The sequence below is a fragment of the Delphinapterus leucas genome, chromosome 3 (genome assembly GCF_059928025.1).
Source record: "Delphinapterus leucas isolate spDelLeu-1000000601 "Yukka" chromosome 3, BTC_Dleu_Yukka2, whole genome shotgun sequence".
Classification (NCBI taxonomy): Eukaryota; Metazoa; Chordata; class Mammalia; order Artiodactyla; family Monodontidae; genus Delphinapterus; species Delphinapterus leucas.
In genome coordinates, this window is record NC_143131.1 from 150543808 (window position 1) to 150558471 (window position 14664).

General features: G+C 48.4%; 1 protein-coding gene across 1 annotated transcript in view; it reads left to right on the plus strand.

The window, feature by feature from the left end:
- LOC149749737 (UDP-N-acetylglucosamine--peptide N-acetylglucosaminyltransferase 110 kDa subunit-like) overlaps positions 1–13402 on the plus strand; it is a 78086-nt gene extending 64684 nt beyond the window's left edge. Inside the window, exon 8 of the mRNA XM_089908499.1 lies at positions 5060–13402. The gene's annotated coding sequence lies outside the window, so the exon portion shown is untranslated. The remainder of the gene's footprint in view (positions 1–5059) is intronic.
- The last annotated feature ends 1262 nt before the right edge of the window (positions 13403–14664 follow it).

The window sequence follows — 14664 nt, forward strand, 5'->3', positions numbered from 1 at the left end:
GCACAGCCAGCAACCTTGCTCCACGTTGCTGGGCGGGGATCCCGTCCAGTACAGTTAGTTACCCCGACAGCACTGGGGCGCGGCCAGGGGAGAAGGGCCAGCTGTCCTGCCAAGAAGCTCATCACCCTCAAGGCAAACACCTCCAGCCCTCAGACCCCTGGGGAGATTCAGAAGCGCTAGACGGTCCAGGGGCGCGCATCCTCACCTGTGCGCCCCAGGGCCTGACGTGTACTCTGCGCATGCGCCACCCCTCCCTAAATTGTTGCGCCCCACCAACGCACGCCCATTGTTCGCTCACAGGTTTCAGAGTATAAAAAGGCAACAGGCCAAAGAGAGCGCACTCCACTTTTGGCCGAGTTGGCAGCTGAAGGAGAGTGCTCAGAGCCCAGCTCTGTATCCACGGACCGACCTCACCTAAGTTCTCTAGGAGCAGTTACTTAGGTAGGCCCTGCCCCTCACCCCCGCCCCGGGCACTGGGGGACCAGCACCTGCCAGGAGGGCTCGGCTGCCCCCAGCCCGCTCCCCGCGCCCACCGACTTCCCGTGGCCGGCCCGGGCCACCCAGCTGTCTATGGCCGGCTATCCACTCGCAGGCCAGCCCACAAGTGTCCAGTGACTCTGCATCTGCGCTTTGCCACAGAGTCTCTGAGACCCCATTCTACCATCCCGCAGACGCTGCACTCCTTATGGGGATCCTTATCTCCATCTTCAGGCGAGGCCATCGGAAGAAGGCAGTGATGGGTGCTCGCACCTCCACGACGTCCCGCAGCTCAGCGTCCGCAGTGGACACAGTCACTGCCAGTGTGGCGCAGGGGCAGCCAGTGCCGGCCATGACACCCAGCTGTGTCCCGAACTACAGCACCGAGAAGACGGTGTTGAGGGCCCTGGGAGAGAGGGGGCAAGGGATGGCCAAGCAGGAGGAAGTCCCCACAGTCACAGTGAGGAACGATGACCAGAGAAGCGGCCCCAATGACACCGGGGACGCACGATCTGCATTTAGGCCCCTGGGGGGCTCTTTCTTCGTGCCCAGGTCTGGACCTCTGCAGAGAGACCTCCACGCCAAGTGGGCAGAGGACAGATCCGCCAGGAAACAGCAGACCTCTTGTATGAGCTCCTGCCCCCAAAGAAACGCCATCACGAGCTCATATAGCTCCACCCGAGGTTTCCTGCCAGTGGAAAGAAGGAGGGGTCCCGCTATACCGCAAGGGCTGCCCCAGAAGTCTACAAAGACAGGGGGCGAGGAGGGCCCTCCATCGCCCTCTGCAGCTCCGGTGGTTTCCCGGAGGAAAAGCCAGCCTGACAAAAATGCAGAGACAGCAAGAGGGCAGAAAGGACCCTGGAGGAAGGGCTCCCGCACATCTGACAGTCCCAGGCCCCGAAAACGCAGGATTCCTCTGCTGCCGCACCGGCGAGGGGAGCCTCTGAGGCTGCCCCCAGCCCCTGAGCCGGGTTTCCGGGTCACCGCTGAAGACCTAGACTCAGAGAAGCAAGCAGCCTTCAGGCGCATCAACAGTGCGCTGCGGGGTGAGACCTATGCCATCGGGGACCTGGGCATTTCTCCCCAGCATAGGAAACCCATGTGTGTGGACTCTCCTGTCTTCACCCCACAGAACCTCCCTCCCGTCACCAGCCCTACTGCCCCCTCCCCAAGCCTGCCCGTTACGTGTACTGTCAGTTCCAGACCCTCACCCGGCACATCTGCGGGCCTGGCACCCCAGGCCGCTTCTGACCCTGAGGTCACCCCCATGGACACCACTCCACCCTCCCATCCTCTCCTCTTGGGGTCCGCCCCTGGCTCCAGTGGGAGCCTCTTCTCCTCGACCCAGGCCCGGCAGACGCCCCCCAGTGACAGCACATCCTCAGTCACAGTCACCACCAGCTTGCTTGCACTCAGGTCCCGCACCCAAACTCTGAGATTTCCTCTGCAGCCTGGAGCCACTACCCAGCCCATCTCTGGGGCCCCTGATTGGCAGCAGCGAGGAACCACCGCCTGTGGCAGCTCTCCCCAGCATAGGAAGCGGAAAGCTCCAGGCTTTGCCTCTGCTCCAGGCCCCGCAGCTTCGGACGGCCCCGCACAAGCATCTTCTGGGTGTTCATCATTTACAAATTCCACCGTGGGCACCCATGCCAGCACACAGCTGGGTTTTGGGAGCAGAGCGGCTGCCCGAGATCTGAGCTGCATGTTTGCAGCTCTCAGCCTTACAACAGCAACGAGGGGACCCCCGAGCACCACACACAGCAAAGGGGGCAGCGTGGGCCTGAACTCCTGGGGCCCTCCTCACCAGAGCCACCCCATGGTGACCACGGGACCCAGCCCTAAGAAGAAGCCTGGGTTTGGAGGCACTACTGCCTCCATCTTAAGTCACATCCCTGGGGGCCCTGATTGGCAGCAGCGAGGAACCACCGCCTGTGGCAGCTCTCCCCAGCATAGGAAAAGGAAAGCTTCAGCCTTTGCCTCTGCTCCAGGCCCCCCAGCTTCGGGCGGCCCCGCACAAACATCTTCTGTGGGTTCATCATCCACAAGTTCCACCGTGGGCACCCATGCCAGCACACAGCTGGGTTTTGGGAGCAGAGCAGCTGCCCGAGATCTGAGCTGCATGTTTGCAGCTCTCAGTGTTACGGGAGGGCCCATCTTAGGTCACATCCCCGTGGGCGCACCCAGGCAGGGCCCCCCTACTTCCAGCGGAGGGCGCAACCCATGGCCAGCCAAGACTGACTTTAGGGGTGTGTCGGTTCCGGCCTCTACTACTATCAGCCCCAGCTCCGCAGTGGGCACAGCAAGGTGCAGCCTTGCTCTTAGGGCCCCCTCATCACCTGCCAAGCGCTTGGCTGGACAACAAACCGCTGGGCCATCGACCAAGTCATTCTCCTCCGGGTCACGATTCATTACCTTGGGGTTTAAGAGGAGGAAGTTGGCCTGAGCCAATAATTTTGTGGCGAGGCCATCAGTGTCCACCTCCTCCCAGGCTGGGCCTCGTGTGGACCCTGTTTCGATGTGAAACTTATAATAAAGCTTTGTTCTTGTTCTTTTGCATAATCCTCACGTGTCTGTGATCTGTAGATCAAGTGGGAAAAGCACTGGCTTGTATGAGTGGTAACATGGAAAGCCAGACCTGTTTACAGTTTCCTGTGACCCTGCTCATGGGTTGTGAAGAGTAGCACAACAAGATGGCTACAAGGGCCCTATATTAAAAGTGTGTTTTGAGTTTAAACGATGCAGCCCGGAAGAAAATGGGCCCAGAGGGAGGGGTAAACAGGGAGGGTCATCCTTGTCTGTTGTAATTGCTGCTTCCCACCCACCTCTCTGGCCTGGAGGGGGCTGGGTCATCCCGAGCACACACCAGCCGCCCATACTCTACATGTTTAGTATTTTCTAATGTAGCAGTTTCTTTGACTTTTTTTGTTTTGCTTTAATAAGTCTTAGGCAAATCATTTACATGCACATCTCACGCAGAGAGTATATGTCCATACAACCTAAAGCAATCTACAGATCCAGTGCAATCCCTATCAAAATTCCAATGACATTTTTTATATAAATAGGAAGAACAATCCTAAAATTGGTATGGAACTGCAATAGACTTCAAAAGCCACAGCAATCCTGAGAAAGAAGAACAAAGCTGGAGGCAACACTTTTCCTGATTTCAAATTATACTACAAAGCTAGAGTAATCAAAATAGTATGGTACTGGCATGAAAACAGACACATACACCAATGCAACAGAATCAAGAGCCGAGAAATAAATCCACACACATACAGGCAACTAACTGACAGGGATCCAAGAATACTCAACAGGGAAAAGATAGTCTCTTCAGTAAATGGTGTTGGGAAAACTGGATATCCACATGCAAAACAAAGAAAGTGGACCCCTATCTTACACCATTTGTAGAAATTAACTTGAAATGGATTAAAGACTTAAATGTAAGACCTGAAACTGTAAAACTCCTAGAAGAGAACATAAAGAGAAAGCTCTTTAACATTGGTCTTGGTGATGATTTTTTGGGTATGACAACAAAACCACAAGCAACAAAAACAAAAAGCAACCAATGGGACTACATCAAACTAAAAAGCTCCTGCAGAGCAAAAGAAACAATCAACAAAATGAAAAGGCAACCTAGGAATGGGAAAAAATATTTGCAAACCACATGTATGATAAGAGGTTAATATCCAAAATCTATAAGGAATTCAAACAACTCCATAGCAAAAAACAAACAAACAAACAAACCAAAACAAATAACCTGATTCTAAAATTGGCAAAGCAGGGGACTTCCCTGGTGGTCCAGTGGTTAAGACTCCACACTTCCACTGCAGGGGGCATGGGTTTGATCCCTGGTCAGGGAATTAAGGCCCGCATGTCATGCAGTGTGTGTAAAAAAATAAAATAAAATAGGCAAATCAAGACTAGGAAACAACTAAGTGTCCAACAGGTGAATGGATAAAGAAAATGTGACATATAGATATAGATAGATAGATAGATAGATATAGATAGATAGATAGATAATGGAATTTTATTCAGCCACATGAAAAGAAGGAAATCTGCCATTTGTGACAACACAGATAGACCTTGAGGGCATTATGCTAAGTGCATTAAGTCAGAGGGCGAAACATAAATACTGTATGAGATCACTTATATGTGGAATCTTTAAAAGCAAAGAAGAAACAACTCACAGATACATAGAATAGACTGGTTGCCAGAGGTGGGAGGTGGGTGAAATAGCTGAAGGTGGACCAAAGGTACAAACTTCAAGTTATAAGATAAATAAGTCCTGGGGATGTCATGTATAATGTAGTGACTATAGCTAACAATATTGCTGTGTATTTGAAAGTTGCTAAGAGAGTAGATCTTAAAAGCTCTCATCACAAGAAAAAAATAATTTGTTACTGTGAGTGGTGATGTATGAAAAGCCATGGAAGAAGCTTAAATTCATATTGCTAGTTGAAAGAAACCAGTCTGAAAAGACTACACACTGGATGATTCCAACCATATGACATTCTGGGAAAGGCAAAACTATGAAAACAAGAGGACATGTGGCCCCAGTGGACACCACTGTCTCTCCTTTCAGGAGCCTCCAGGTGCTGGAGACCTTCCCCCCTGAGATCCAGGTCTTCATGAAGGACTCCAGTGGCCAGGGCAAGCCTTACACCATTGACCCTGATGACTCCATCCACGACTTGAAAGAGAAGATTGAAGAGGCTGGAGGACCTTACATGGAGGATCAGATAGTCAGGTTCCGGGGCCAGAAACTGTGGAATCAATAGCTTCTCAGACTGCACATCAAGGATTGTGACACCATCATGCTCGTTAAGAGAGGCCCCACATCCCCACGAGTGCCAAGATCAGGCTGTTCATTTTGTAGACTTCTATGGTCATGTCCCCCTAGCTCACCCCTTTCTACCCAGACCACTGTGCTCTTTCTGAAGCATAAATAGAAACAGAATCCTCCCCTGCTTAAAATTCTCCAATGGCTCCTATTACCTACAGAATCAAGTTGAAGTTCCTTTGCTTGGCATTCAGGGTTCTTGACCATTTAGCTCTTGCTGACCTCTCAGTCTCTCCTCGTCACTCTCAGAACATACCAGACGTGGCCAAACACTTGCAATTCCAGAACACTGAATGCTGGCTCACAACTCCATGACTTTGAGTCAACTTTCCTTCTCCCCCATGTTGTCACCTTTCAAAGCTCAAACCTCTAAGTTATTGATTCTCAAAAGTAAGGACCCCAGACCAGCAGAATCAACATCATCTGGAACCTCTTTGAAATAAAACTTCTCAGCAACTAGCCCAGAATTACCTGAGTTAGGTTCTCTGGTAGTGGGACTCAGCAATCTGTGTCTTAACAAGCCTTCCAAGTAATTCTGAGCAAATATGGAAGTTCCAGGGAGTTAACACCCCAGGGGGTAAGCCTTGGCGCATTGAAAGACAGCAACCAGTGAGTGCAGCGAGTGCATACTCCCCTCCTCCACCTCTCAGGTGGATAATTTTGAGGCACGTTCTGCATTGCTCCTTAGAGGGTCCCCAGTGGGATCAAAGCTCAGCTGCCCACAGTAGTGATCAATTTCATGATATTTCTTGGACTGTTTTTTCCTCCTTCTCAATCCCCCACACCTGTCCCTTGGGATCATTTCCCAAAACAAGTCTCATGCAACTCCTTGTCTCAGGCTCTGCATTTGGAGGAACACAAGCTAAGAGAAAACCCATCTTTATGTATCTTCCTCTTCCTAAAACCCAGCCCACACCCTTCCTAACTACTAGCTCTTCCCCCACCGCCATAGAAATGTGCCCAACTACGTGGCATTTCTACAAACCATAAAACCAATACACAATCGACTGCATGTTCCCTTTTTTTTTTTTTTTTTTTTTTTTTGCGGTACGCGGACCTCTCACTGTTGTGGCCTCTCCTGTTGCAGAGCACAGGCTCCGGACGCGCAGTCTCAGCGGCCATGGCTCACGGGCCTAGCCGCTCAGCGGCGTGTAGGATCTTCCCAGACCGGGGCACGAACCCATGTCCCCTGCATCGGCAGGCGGACTCCTAAACACTGCGCCACCAGGGAAGCCCCATGTTCCCTTTTTAAATCGTTTTTTTTTTTCCTTATTTTGGCCACTCTGCAAGGCCTGCAGGTTCCTAAATACCAGACCAGGGATTGAACCCTGGTCCCTGGCAGTGAAAGCCCAGAGTCCCAACCGCTGGACTGCCAGGGAATTCCCCCTTTCGAAATCTTGAAAGCTGCTGAACTCCCAGATATCTCATGAAAATGAATAATGAAATGAATCAAAACTAATATGTAAAGTCTATTGAGCAAAGTGGTGGCTACCAGTGGGGAGAGGCAAAATAGGAGGACGGGATTAAGAGGTACAAACTACTGTGTATAAAATAGATAAGCTACAAGGACATATTGTACAGCACAGGGAATAGAGCCAATATATTATAATAACTTTAGTTTTTCAAAGGTTTATTATTTATTTAATTTATTTTTGGCTGCATTGGGTCTTAGTTGCGAGACGCAGGATCTTCACTGAGGCGTGCGGGATCTTTCATTGCAGGACGTGGGCTCTTCGTTGGGGTGTGGAGGTTTCTCTCTAGTTGTGGCCTGCATGCTTCAGGGCACATGGGCTCAGTAGTTGTGGCACGCGGGCTTAGTTGCCCTGCCGCCTGTAGGATCTTAGTTCCCCGACCAGGGATCAGACCTGTGTCCCCTGAATTGGAAGGCAGATTCTTTACCACTGGATCACCAGGGAAGTGCCTATAATAACTTCAAATGGAGTACAACCTGTAAAAATATTGAATAACTATGTTGTACACCTGAAACCGATATAGTGTTGTAAATCAATTATACTTCAAAAAAAGTTTTAAACTAAGACGTAAGGTCTGAATGTTTGAATAACGTTTGTTTGAATAACTTTTATATTGCCTTGAAGCTCATTATCTGTCATTATAAACATAGGACAAATGTTTGGAATCTCACTTTATTGTTGACTTTGGTTTGCGAAATTGCCACTGCTCTTTAAACAGTTATAATATAGGACTGTTTAAGGACCAGGCACTACCAAACTTTGAAAATATGGAGACTTTTAGAATTTATGTAATTAAAAATGTGATTCTTTCCGTTTGGGGTTAGCCAGTTGGAAAGTTTAAATTGAAACGTGTCATGATTGAGGGTTTTTTTTTTCCCCCAAATGGTATTTAAGACAACAAACACCCTCCACCCCACCACTTCCTCCAGCTAACACCTGGTCTTTCTCCTCCCTTTCACGACAAAGTTCTTGAAAGTGTTATCTACACTCCTGGTCTCCATCCTCCTCACCCAACTTACTCTTCAACCCCGCACCTAAAATCTGGCTTCTGCTCCCAGCTCTCCCTTACATTTCACCCACAATGATCACCAGTAGCCTCTTGGGTGCTTCTCAGACCTATATTCCTGAACTTATCGGAAGCATTAGGCAATGTGGACAACTTTTTTAAGCTCTCTGGCTTAAACAGCTACCCTTGTAGACCTCCCCACTTCCCACTCCTCCTTTTATCCTCCTCCCTTTGTTAACAGTACCCTCCATCCATTACCCAGGTACCCAAGCCAGAGAGCTGATAGCCATCCTGTCTTTTCCCTCACCTCCTACCTGTAGTCACCAAGTCCTGTTCACCCTCCCCCCAAGGTAGACCTAGAATCCCATCCCTTCTCCGGCCAAGTCCGGGTCACCTTCCCTCTCACCTGGATCACTGTACAGTGTCCTGACACGTTTCCCTACATATCTACCCCTGGCCCCTGCAATCCATCCTCCCCACAGAAGCAGCCAGACCAATCTTTCCAGAATGGTCATTTCACCTCTGGTCGCTCCTCTGATTTGCCACTGCCCTCAGGACAAAGTCAGCGCAGATTCACCTGATATGTGACCCAGTGGATCACTTTCTCTTTCCTAGAACAATGTTTCCACTTGGCTATCAAAACACACTGCTGATTTTTCTTCCACCTCCCTGGCTACTCCTTCGCATTCTTGTTTGCCGGATGCTTGCCTCTCCCCAATCACTTAATACTATTAAGTGTTTCAGGGCCCAGTCACTGGTCCTTTTCTTGTCTTGCTCTATACTCACTCCCTTGGTGAACCCATCCAGCCTCATGGCTTTAAATATATCTATGCTGGTAATTTGTATCTCAACCCCAGACTTCGTCCCTGAAATCCAGACTCAAATATGCAACTCCCTAGCCAACTTGGATCTCTCTCACTAGACACTCAAGTTTGCTTCCAAAGCCGAGCTCCCGACCTTCATGCCTACACTGTGCCCTGGCCCAGTCTTTCCCTTCTCAGTTAAGGACAATTCCATCCTTCCAGTGCTAAGGCCAAAAGCCTTAGAGTGGTCCTTGACTCTAATTTTTCTCTCACATCACACTCTATCCTTTAGCAAGACCTGTTTATACTCAAAATATAGCCAGTGAAATGATATGAGGTCTGGGATTCACTTCCAAATAATACAGGAGGGGAGATGTGGATGGAGATATCATTGAAACAAGATTGTCTGTAGGTTGGGACTTCCCTGGTGGTCCAGTGGTTAGGACTCTGTGCTTCTACTGCAGGGGGCATGGGTTCAATCCCTGGTTGGGGAACTAAGATCCCGCGTGCCGGGTGGCCAATAAAAATAAAAATGGGCAGAAGACCTGAATAAACATTTAAAAAACTGTCTACAGGTTGATAATTGTTGAAGATGGGGGATGGTACATGGAGGTTCATTGTATTATTCTACTTTTGTTCCTGTTTGAAATTTTCCATAATAAGAAAATTGAATCATACCACTTCTCCCTACCTTTCACTGCTACCATTCTGATCCAAGGCGCCACATCTCTTGCCTGGACTGTTGTAGTAGCTTCTTAACTGAATTCCTGCTTCTGCTCTCACCTCCACTCCCCACCCTCTGCTTTTAATCCAATCTTCCCACGAACAGCCAGTGTGATACCGTTAAAATGAAAGTCCATCCATGTCCCTCTTCTGCTTGGAACTCCCCAGTGGTTCCCCATTTCAATCAGAGTAAAAGCCAAAGTCTTAGTAGTCTTCAAGATCCTACACAATTTGCCCCCTACACTTGTACTCAAACCTCATCCCCTCCCACTCTCCCCCTTTGATCATTCCATTCCAGTCACACTGCTATTCCTCAATCCCACCAGGCATACTGCCGCCACAGGGCCTTTGCACTTGCTGTTCCTTCTCCCATTCTTCTTTAATTTTTTTAATTTATTTTATTTTTTTTTAATTTTTGGCTGAGCCGGCTCTCAGTCACGGCACACGGGATCTTTCGTTGGGGCGTGTGGACTTCTTAGTTGCCGCATACAGACTCTTAGCTGCGGCATGCGTGTGGAATTTAGTTCCCCGATCGGGGATCGAACCTGGGCCCCCTGCATTGGGAGAGTGGAATCTTACCCACTGGACCACCAGGGAAGTCCCACTTTCTCTCATTCTTCCCTCTGACATACATACCGCTCACTCTTCGCCTCCTTCATGTCTTTGCTCAAATGTCTCCTTTTCAGACCTTCCCTAGCCACCTTTCTTGAGACTGAACCCCTGAACATTGCCACTTCTCACCCCCCCCACACACGTAGTCAGTATCTTTTAACCTCTTTCCCTGCTTTATTTTCCTGATTAGCACTTATCACCGTCTTAATTATTATAATGTTACTTATTTATCCTGTTTATTATCTGTCTCCACCATTAGAGGGTTAGCTCTCTGCAGTCCGAGAATTTTGCCTATTCACTGCCGTATCCCCAGGACACCTGCCTGGCACATAGCAGGCACGCAACAAATGTTTGTTGAATGAATGAATGAATGGCATTCCGAGTTTCAATCCCTGCCCACCTGTCCAGGCACAGCTCTCACCTCTCCCCTCCCTGCCCTCCATGCCAACGTGGATCTGACAGCCGAGTCCTGGCACATACCAGGATGATTCACACTTCTCAGCCTTATCCTGTCTTGTGCCCTCTGTCTCCTGGCCGCGTTCCCAGTCTTTTAAGACTCATCTCAAGCAGGTGTTCACTGACACCACAGGTGACCCCAAAGAAACTCTTCTGCCTGAATTTCCACCAAGTTTCTGTGCCCTCTTTTCTCCTAGTACACAGGACACTGGACTCTCTGTGTCTCCTGCGTCTCCCCCACTGCTCTGGGAGCCCCTGGGGCAGGAACCACGTCTTACATTGTCTTCTTAGCACAATGTCTGGCACCCAGCCAGCACTCAATAGATGTCCAGTGAACGAATAACAATACTTGCATTTACTTAATGTTTTCTCTGCTAAATGGTCTCTTGCTTAATCCACACAACCTATGGGGTAGGTATTATTCTTAAACCCATTTTAAGGATTATTTCTGTGAGGGTCAGAGAGGTTAAGAGTCTGGCAAAGGGCAGACTGGAATTCCAGAGTTTGTTCTGCGGAACCCTAGAATTCCCACTGTTCAGCCCAACCTCCAGCGAGTGCCTGCTCTTACTGAGCCTGTTTTGGGTGACAAGGTTGTGGGGATGGGATTGGTGGATACCATCCAGCTCCCATCTCCTGGGGGAGTTGCCTTTCCCAGAGCCATCCTCAAGCCAGTTTCAGTTTCCAAGTTGTAAAAGGAAAATTAAGAGGTGAGAAATGAAACCTACAGCAGAAAGGGTGACTAAAAGCCCCGCCTGTTAATGTGGTTTCACCCAGTGTCCCTCGATACCCCAGCTGCAGTGAATGGCCTCCAGGAAGAGGATCCCCTGGTCAGCCAGACACCCCTTGTTTCCTCTGCACTCTGGTCCTTTATTCCACAGGGTGCTGGAGGTCAGCTGAGGAGGAGTCCCCTTAAAGAAGAGTGTGTGTGCCAGGAGCTGGGTAGGTGTGTGGGTATATATCTAGCCACCAGTGGTACTCTCAAGACAGAGATGGCAGTGCCCCCGAAGCTCTTTGTCACCCCAGCTTCCAGGCTGAACTCCTTCGTGGCTCACTGCCTGCATCCCAGCCAGAAGTGGAAAAAAGAGGTGTTGGAGACTGTGCAGGCTGTGGAGCAGTTCCTGAGGGAGCAGAGCTTCCAGGGGGAGCATGGGCTGGACCAGGAATCGGGGGTGCTGAAGGTGGTCAAGGTGAGACTGGTTCCCTCCATCCCCAGGCCAGGGCTGGGCAAAATGCAGCTTGTGGGTCTACATCCCTGAGGATGCTGGGACCTGTTGCCTCATTATCTCTAGCCCATGCTACTGACATCTCAAGACACTCCATCCCAATGCACTGCTGCCTTGAGCAGAGCAAGTCCAGTAAGGAAGCTAATAATAATAGTGTACATTTTTGGATGCACTAGCCTAACCCCTTAACATGTATTATGTCTAATTTGTGTACCCTGTGAGGTATGTATTATTCTTTTCCCATTTTGCAGATGAGCAGAATGGAAACTCAGTGATTTAAGATCCATAATGACCAAATGCAATGCAAGGTCTCTGATTGGATCTTGGTGTGAATGGACCATCTGTAAAATATAATTTGGGAACAGTTGCGGAAATTTCAATGTGGCCAGAATATTAAATAATATATATATATAAGGGAATTGTTTTTTTAATATTTATTTATTTTCTTGGCTGCGTCAGGTCTTAGTTGTGGCAATGCGGGATCTTTTGTTGCAGCGTGCGGGCTCGGGCTTCTCTCTAGTTGTGGCGTGCGGATTTTCTCTCCCTAGTTGTGGCGCGTGGGTTCCAGGGTGTGTGGGCTTTGTAGTTTGCGGCACACGGGCTCTCTAGTTGAGGCGTGGGAGCTCAGTAGTTGTGGCACGTGGACTTAGTTGCCCTGCAGCATGTGGGATCTTCGTTCCCTGACCAGGGATCGAACCCGAGTCCCCTGCATTGGAAGGTGGATTCTTTACCACCGGACCACCAGGGAAGCCCCAGGGAACTGTTTTATTGAGGCGTAATAGTTTTGTGGTTATGGGGGGAAATGTTCTCTTTCGTTGGACACAAATGCTAAAGTATTTAGGGACGATGGTCCTTAGCGTTTGTAATTTACTTTAAAGTGGCTTAGTTGAAGCAAATATGGCAGAGTTTAGACTTGTTGAATCTGGGCGGATGTATAAGTGTTCATTGTATTCTCTTTCTATTTTTCTGTTTAAAATTTTTGATAATGGAAATTTTTTTTAATGGAAGCTCAGAGAGGTGAGGTCACTTGCCCAAGGTCACACAGCTAGTGGTGAAGCTGGGATTTCACCCAGGATCTATCTTACTCCACTCCAGGCTGCCCTCACTGAGCTTTTTTCCCCAAGCCCTTCCTGCAGCTGCGTCATGTCACCTGCTGTCCTAGCTGGGATCATAATGCAAGAGGGTCAAAACTAGAAAGGGGTGATGAGGAAAACAACTTTGAGGAAAACGATTTTGTTTTTCTGAGTGGCTGCCTAGGCATTTTACAGTATGGTGACCCTACTAACACCAAAAGTTCAGAGTCTGGACTTTTAGATAGGTTTAGGGTATCCCCACAGGTTCCTGCTTTGCCTTCCCTGGTGGAACCTTTTAATATAACCACTGAGTGGGCTTCCCTGATGGTCCAGTGGTTAAGACTCTGAGCTTCCACTGCAGCGGGCATGGGTTTGACCCCTGGTCAGGGAAGTTCTGCATGCCACACTGTGTGGCCAGAAAACATAAATAAATAAAAGTTTAAAAACATTTAGAGCTAAGCGGGTATAAAATAAAATTTTTTAATGTAAATTGATACAGCCACTATGGAGAACAGTATGGAGGTTCCTTAAAAAACTACAGATAGAACTACCATACGACCCAGCAATCCCACTACTGGGCATATACCCTGAGAAAACCATAATTCAAAAAGAGTCATGTACCAAAATGTTCATTGCAGCTCTATTTACAATAGCCAAGACATGGAAGCAACCTAAGTGTCCATCAACAGATGAATGGATAAAGAAGATGTGGCACATATATACAATGGAATATTACTCAGCCATAAAAAGAAACGAAATGGAGTTATTTGTAGTGAGGTGGATGGACCTAGAGTCTGTCATACAGTGTGAAGTAAGTCAGAAAGAGAAAAACAAATACCGTATGCTAACACATATATATGGAATCTAAGGGAAAAAAAAAGAAGGTCATGAAGAACGTAGGGGTAAGACAGGAATAAAGACACAAACCTACTAGAGAATGGACTTGAGGATATGGGGAGGGGGAAGGGTAAGCTGTGACAAAGTGAGAGAGTGGCATGGACGTATATACACTACCAAACGTAAACTAGCTAGTGGGAAGCAGCCGCATAGCACAGGGAGATCAGCTCGGGGCTTTGTGACCCTCTAGAGGGGTGGGATAGGGAGGGCGGGAGGGAGACGCAAGAGAGAAGAGATATGGGAACATATGTATATGTATAACTGATTCACTTTGTTATAAAGCAGAAACTAACACACCATTGTAAAGCAATTATACTCCAATAAAGATGTTAAAAAAAAAATAACCACTTAGAGTTAAGCCTGTGAAAAGTTAGTAGCCTCTGCCCCAATCACCTTGTAAGGACTAGGTGCTTGCTACCCTGCTCTATCTCCTGCTGGCTTGTGACCTGGGGTGGAAGACTGCCCTTCCCCCGGCTCACTGTGTCCCTTTGCTTCTGGGATATATAAGTAAGAAATCATTTTTTTAAAATTAATTTTTGTTGGAGCACAGCTGCTTTACAGTGTTGCGTTAGTCTCTGCTGTACAGCAGAGTGAATCAGTTACACGTGTACGTATATCCCCTCCTTTTTAGATTTCTTTCTCATTTAGGCCACCACAGGGCATTGAGTAGAGTTCCCTGTGCTATACAGTAGGTTCTCATTAGTTATCTATTTTTGAAAGTAATAAATCTTATGACTCTACTCCCTTTGTATGGGTGTATTGAAACTGCACCTTTCCTCCAAATGACCCCGGGGGTTTCATTTCCCCACAGAGGGAGTTTGGATGCTGAGGGAGCTACCTGCCCACACTGTGTGGGCGGCTTGTGGCCCCGGCCAACGAGAAATTAACACTTTATTTGGGCTTTAAACTCTCCCCCAACCCCTGAAAATCTGGTAAGCTGTGCTGGTCCATAAGAGTGAATGCTTGTCCTTGGGTTTGAATAGGTTTGAACTGAAGCAAGTCATGAAGCCTGTTCTAGAACGCTCTTCCCTCTCTGCCTATATCTTACCACTGGAAAAGGTGGGAAGGGCAGCACAGGCACA